The following is a 7,500-nucleotide window of genomic DNA, read 5'->3' as shown; positions in this document are numbered from 1 at the left end:
TCTAATGACCTTAAAAATGGACAGTACATACAAACCTTTAGTAAAACGATTCATAAAGCACATTCACCTTACTTTGCCCACCAAATGGATGGGTTTTGAGTTTTTTGTAATATATTATGGTCTTCTTTATAAAATGAATAATTCAGTGGTTCTCTAACTGAACGTTTGTATCAAGCAGTTCATATATAAAAGCAATACCAAAGGTACCAAACCATCACGTGTGTGGAAAATCTAAGTTCAGTCTGTATGTGGCCTTACAATGAATACAAACAATTCACCTCGATCCAGAAGGGCCACTTGCAGCAAAATGCAACACTGTTTGATAAACACCAGCAGAAGAACAGCGAGTGAATTCCATGAGTTGCACGCTTGAAAACAGAGCCCACTAGACAGTGACCATGTGCTTTGTCTCTCACAAAGCCTGACAGAGGAGTATACAAAATATATAAATATACACAAATATATACTCATATAGCTACAAAAAGAGTACAAGACATTCTTATATAAAAATGTCATTATACATCCGATGGGTTAAAGTAAAAAGGATGAATTTTTTGATTGCAATGAATTCAATTTAGCTTACATTTTAAATAAACAAATTTAGTTGACTAACTTTCAACAAATTTTTTTTATGTAGCTACAATTTTTGTAGCGACGTTTTTTTTTTTTTTTTTGCAATGTACAAAATGTGGCAGAAATTTCATAGGAAACCCTACAATTTGCATGTTGTAGTTTGCGCTTTAGCATTCATGTTCTCCTTTTGTGCAGGTTTCAAACCTCCAGTTGAGAAACATAATTTCAAAGCAGCATAATCATGCTAACACCTACCATTTGGAACAGCTTTAGCATTTGAAGCATTCCCATAATGCCTTAAAATGCTTTCACAGGTAGGCAGCGCTAGGTGTGCATGTCCACATTCTAAAAGTACCATTACCCTCCAGGCACTGAGAAAATACAAAAATAAATCAAAGTAATCACACAGCCCGGGTACATGGCAATCTGTCTGGGCTTCTAGAAAGCTAAACGCAGCATCCTCAATCTTCCTCTTCCGCCACCGTATCTCCGTCTCACGCTTCTCTGGCTGTCCAGGGACTCGAGGTCACGGTTGCCAGACAGAATTCTAGACATCTGAGAACAAGCTGAGAGTGGCTGTGGTGAGTCTATCTGTAGGGAAGTAGAACAAGTCTGACAAGCATCTAGGAAACCTGCTCAGAGCCATCAGAAAAGTCAATCTAACTGCTACGGGCTCATGTTATAAAAATATCTGCAAGGGACGCTGTGGATATATAAATAGCTAAGTAGAACACAGAGACGTGATGCGATGTTATTGACTTCGTGTCTGGGTCTTGATTTAGGGGCTTCCTTTACAGAAGTAAACATCTTCTGTCTAACACGGAATCCATGGATGACAGTATTTGTGGTGATTGTTTAGAAATGCTTAATTAAGCTAGTGAAGACCGCTGAGTATATATTTTAAAAGGAGGATGAGTTATATAGAAGTAGAAACCGCGTTTGGAAGTTAGCACTGAAAGTTATGAAGGGAACAAAAGCATTAGAGTCGCTGTCGGTTAATTAAGATTTGACGGATGAACCTGCACCTAGATAGAACTCATTAATCAATTAACGCTGTGTCAGTTGCGATAAGACCTCCTGTGTTATGGAAGCTGCCATCTTTAATGTACTTTAGTCACTGTACATTATGATTACAGGCGTTGTAGCTTCAAGAAGAGAGTTTGAGAACATGCTGAACAGCCAACAAAAATTTTAACTTTAAACTAATATTTTTTTATGAAAACAAAGCTGAAGAGTAACATGCAGCTAAAAATCAGATCAAAACTTACACTTCAAAATGATTGCATTGGCAACTAACTGAAAGGAGTGTCCAGCAACAATTGTCAATAAAGAACAATAAAAAAAAAAAGTAAAGCACACAACAAAAATTATTTTAATGGGAACTGAAATTAATACGTAAACTGAAAATATTACAACACAAAGTAAAATATTTTTTATTGTATGTAAATAATGATAAAAGCTCGGATCCTGTGTTCTTATGAGATAAAATAGTCTTCACAATTACATTGATTAATTGATTTGAAAGCCCATGTGTTAATACAAAAATCCCACTAGTATATAACAACACACTAAATAGCACTTTGCTGCTTTACTATAGCAACTGACACAGAACACTCTAGAGCGCTATTTGAGGGGACTCAAATGCACTCATTCAATCCTTACAATGCACCACAAAAATGAGCCACAGAATCCACATAATGCAAATGTGTCTCACGCTGAAAGAATTCCCGCGCTTTGCCAAAAGATGACACCTGCAGCTATCCATCCATTCATTTTTACAAAGCACTCCTCCATGGCGTAATACAACACGGTACAAATACGCTAAATATTAATTATTAATTTGTTTAACTATTGCTTTTACATAATTTCCGTGGCAGAATCTGAGATAATCCTTTAATCTTACTGTCAGTGAATGGCATGAGTCAGACCAGGACCAGTCAGATAGAGTTCAAATTGAGCAATATATAACATTTTTAGTTGGTCATGGGTCAATATTCTTCTCAGTTAATTTGTTGAGTTGTTATTTACAGAGAGTCAAGCGGTCGATCAATTCACCAACCTAAAAGGCACACAGGGACTAACCCACATCACCACGTGTCAGCATCTTCATCATTTGAGCACTTATTTCCATCTACACATACAATGTGTGCTGAGAAAATAATGCAAGCAAATTACCAGAGCTTATGGTTATTAGATAACACTACACAGTCACCAGGTTATTATTAACTATATTTAATGCTTTATCTAGTGGGCAATACATTTGTTACAGTATTTATTTATCATAATAAATGCCAAATAAATACAAAGATTAATTGCAGTAAAATGTATTTTAAATAAATAAAATAAATGAAAGTTTTCATAGAAATATAAAGTATAGAATAATATATATATATATATATATATATATATATATATATATATATATATGTGTGTGTGTGTATATATATATATATATATATGTGTGTGTGTGTGTGTGTGTGTGTGTATATATATATATATATATATATATACAAGCATAAATACAGTAAGATATATTTTGTGTAATATACATTTTATGTACATGTAAATCAGTGTTTTATATAAAGTCTTGGTTTTAAATATGCAATTATGCTTTTTATACTTTACTATGTGTATATGTTGAAATAAGGTGTAAGCTAATCAAGAGATGTGTTTTGTTTTGTAGGAGTTCAACACTTCAGCTGAACTCAGTAATGATCTTCTTGTATGGCTGTAATTATTGCCATTGTCTTGATTCATTATATTTTGCATTTTCTTGCCAACCTTTTCAATGAATTGTGACTTTGCAAAGGTCTTCATATTTATCCAGCACTTTCACACGTCTCAGCAAAGAGCTACCATTAACTAATGCATATGTGTATGCTGCTGTTTGATTAGGACCTCCATTAATAGGAGTAGTAAGATGGGGGCCAGCTTTAGCGAATGCGCAATGTGGTGAAAACATTGCTGTAAGGATGTAGAAAACATAATTTCCATGTCCATTAGACAATATTTAAATGTCTGCATAGGTGGAGAGCCGTGTTTGAGTGTTGATGTGTTTATTTTGGCAGCGTGGTGAGTCATTTGTTTACTTTAATAGCTTTTATTAATTATTCTTTTGGCAGGCTGACAGGTGTGTTTCTTAATGGTACAATACAGACTTAAATTTTAGGCTGTAACCCAGGAAATAATCTTAGAAATAGTCCATACACAAATTCTCCCTGCAAGCATTTTTACATCACATACCAGCTAAATTATTCTGATTATTCACTTGCTAATAATTTACAAATAAAAATCATACATACATTATGTCTGCAGTAGTATCAAGAGTAACATTTCACATTTGATACGGTGATGCAGCAGTTACTACTGTAAAATAAATTTAAAAAAAGATATACCTTTGACAGAATCTGATAGTACAGTTATAGTAATAATACATTTGATTTTTTTGTCTCTATATTAATATAATTTATATACGTAAAATTTATTATTGTTTCCAAGAGATTTAGTTGTACCAATAATTATTTGGCAGTGTGTGTGTATATATATACATATATACATATATATATATAAACTCATTAACGCCTTTGCTTATCTAACAGTTATCAAATTAATTAAAGAGAAGGAAATATTAAGCAAAGATTTTGTTTACTCCCGATCTTAATTATATTACTTCAGCCAAATAGCTTTGTAGGCGAGTCGACGTGCAAAATTCACTTTTACATGTTTAATGCACCTGCTTTTGTGGTGCTTGTTTTTTCATTCAATAAAATCCCTTTCATAAATCGCCTACTTCCAGAATTCTTGTTTGTATATCACCCATGCGGTTAGGCCCCTGACGCAGTTGTTAGTTTATTTTCAGCGTTTCAGCATTGACCCTCCTAAGATGAGCTGTCATCAATCCATTCAATGCTGATGCCAGAGCCGGAGTGAACAAGAGAATCTTAGTTTATTGAGATCTGGATGTAATGACAAACCTAGTCGTCATTTACTCGAAATTCGAGCCACCGAGATGCAGTGGATTTGCCTTTGCTTTTGAAGGGAATGTGCCTTCCGATGTGCCTAAAGCGCTTCTATGTTGCGCCGTCGTTTGCTGATCAGCTACACTTTCAAGTGAGTGTAAGATGAATCCTTTTAAATGGCCTTTCTAAGTTCTGCGGCTGCTGGGTCGTTGCCCCACTATCATTAAGAGTGGCAGGGTTCTGCAGAGCTCACGTTATTTCAAAAGAGACATGCAACAAAAACAAGCCGTTTTTAACAAGGTAAAGCAGGTTGTTTCACACATACCACCGAGAATTTTAAACCAAAGTATCTTATAGACTTCGTATTAAGACCATAAAGAACATATTCACCTGCGGAAAATGACAGCTTCGATTTATTCCTTTAAGCAAAGTGCATTCATTTGTACTGCACGCTTAAAGTTACTCGATGGACGTTTATTTACGCTGGACAGCTCTCCAATCCAGCAGAAAGGAATCAGCCCGCCAGTAGCTTTCCAGCGCATCTAGTTTTAACAGCCAAATGTGGTGAGGTGGTGAGAGATCACTGTCTCGTGCGCCAATGGCCTCCGAATATGGCGGGTGGCTCACTCGAGCTGCCTGACGCAGCCGTCGGGGGAGCCATGATGCAGATAATTAGTTGCCGACCGGGTGGTCCACAGCCTGCCAGGCATCACAGTTTAGTCACAGCCAGAAGTCGTGGCTGTGCACAGAGATGTCATGGCTGTTTTTTCCTAAAAAAGGTACTCTGTGGACTGGGACATTGGTCTTGCGCTTTTCATTCTGAAGAGTATCGAGAGTGCAAAGCCAAACAGCGTGTGTGAATTTTCTTGCTCCACCCTGTAGCTGCGTGTTTCTGCCTGGCCGCTGTCCAGCGAGGCTGAATACAAGAGTTGACATGATGCTGATTTATACACAGAAGGGTCTGCCATCACAGTGCATTTGTGCTTGTGCTTCTTACGAGAGAATGCATTAAATTGCATTAGTTGAGTACCTTAGTTTTGTGCCATAGTTCTTTCTAAGCCTCTTAAAGAAAGGATAAATAAATAAAGAGTTGTTCGCCTGCTCAGATATGTTATTCAGAGATGCAGCACAAGAATTCCAGTTCTAAACTTGGATAAGTGGATGCGGATGGAACAATAGGCAGGCAGAAGGGATGAATGGATGAAGATGATGGGTGGATGAGTGGATGGAATTATGGAGTGCGAGGTGGATGGATGGGAATGCTGTGCAGGCTGCTTGTATGTAGATGCATCGATGCATGGAATGATGAGTGTAAGTGGTTGGATGGAAGGACGGATATGAGATGTATGTAGAAGATGAGGATGGATGGATGGATGATAGATACATTAGGTGTGGATGGATGGCAGATGGATGATGAGCAGACAGGTAGATGCCGGTAGGTAGCGGAGGATGGATGGATGAGTGGAAGATGCGTGGATGTAACTGGATGGTTGCACGGATGGATATAGGTAAGGTAGAGCGACGGATAGATGGATGGATGATGGAACATAGTATGGATGGACGGAATGAGCAGCGCGGTAGACGACGGATAGAAGGAGATGACGGAGCCGGGATGGCGAGCTGGAATGAACGATACCAGCCGACCGAAAGGAAATTGTGCCAATAGAATTGATCTGGCCTACTTGTTATTCTGAACACTCTCGGCCTATTTACGCTGCCGTTTACAATGTAACTAGCTCATTATCAAGGTTCCATTCAGCCATATCAGAAATGCACAAAATGGCACCAGTTGTTAGTTTGAATGATGAACACACCACCATCACAGCACGCGATAGATGTTATATTTCAATCTCCAATACCTTAAATGACACATCAGTCAGACCAGTCTCTTCACGCCGATTGCTTCGTGCACAAATGAAAATTTGAAAGTCGCCACCCTTGAAAATTGGACAAGGGTGATTTTCAATGGCTTGCTGTTATTCACAACACGTATAGCAGCAGCAAAATAGATCGCGACAGGCTGTGTGCGTTGCAGAATGCAGAAAGCTGAAATGGGAAGACAGAACCTCGTTTTTTCGTTACATATTGACAGACACCAGATATGTTCCTTGCTCCTCATTCATGTTGCATAGTTTTCAGGCGTTTGCATCTGCAGCCGTTCACATCTTCCATCACGCTCACTACCTTACGCCACAGATACACCTGATTCAGCATTGGCGTTGAAACTCATCAACTAGCTGCCATTGCCGATATTGTGAGACACCGTAGCTTATTTAAAGAACAGGTGAAGGTCAGAGCTGGAGCGGAAACATTGCGAGTACACGCCAGATGAGCACAATTTGAAATGAAAAGACACGCAGTTAGCAGTTGTCAGTAAAGACGTGGTTGACAGCCTAACAGTTCTCCAGTTACATGTTCTTCCTTCCTTCAATGAAATTACATTGCTGCTGCAAAATTTTCAGCATTCGAACACTAGCACCGCAGGTTATTGCTCCAGGTGAATTACTAAACAGCTGCACAATTTTTGCCAGTATCGCATACGCCGATCGAGAGAGATCGCCGACTTCGCAGGCATAAGGCAATAAGCATGTCTCACTTAAGCTCGCATAAAGCACTAAAGTGAACACACAGATACAGTGTAATTAGTTGTGTTGGAAATGCTGTGTTTCACTGTTATTTGTGTATTTCAGCAGCGCATTCGGGAAAATAATGTGCACAATACCTTTTATAAATCTGTAATAAGAGGTGATATGAAGTGATGTTTAAATACTAATTAAAAATAATATTGTTTGTAAGTTTAGCATTGTATTGTTAGTCAGTAGTAGTAATACATAATAATAATAATAATAATAAAAGTGGTGTGAGTAGTAGTAGTAGTAGTAGTAGTAGTAGTAGTAGCCAGTATACAGAAATTTAAAATACAATTTTTTTATATTGTGTTAATAAGCTATTAAGTTTAATAAATATA

General features: G+C 37.6%; 1 protein-coding gene across 1 annotated transcript in view; it reads right to left on the bottom strand.

Moving 5' to 3' along the window:
• LOC122342374 (receptor tyrosine-protein kinase erbB-4-like) overlaps positions 1 to 7,500 on the bottom strand; it is an 11,221-nt gene that overhangs the window by 2,370 nt on the left and 1,351 nt on the right. The window lies entirely within an intron of this gene.

The sequence above is a fragment of the Puntigrus tetrazona genome, chromosome 1 (genome assembly GCF_018831695.1).
Source record: "Puntigrus tetrazona isolate hp1 chromosome 1, ASM1883169v1, whole genome shotgun sequence".
Lineage (NCBI taxonomy): Eukaryota > Metazoa > Chordata > Actinopteri > Cypriniformes > Cyprinidae > Puntigrus > Puntigrus tetrazona.
This window is presented reverse-complemented; position numbering and strand designations above follow the sequence as displayed.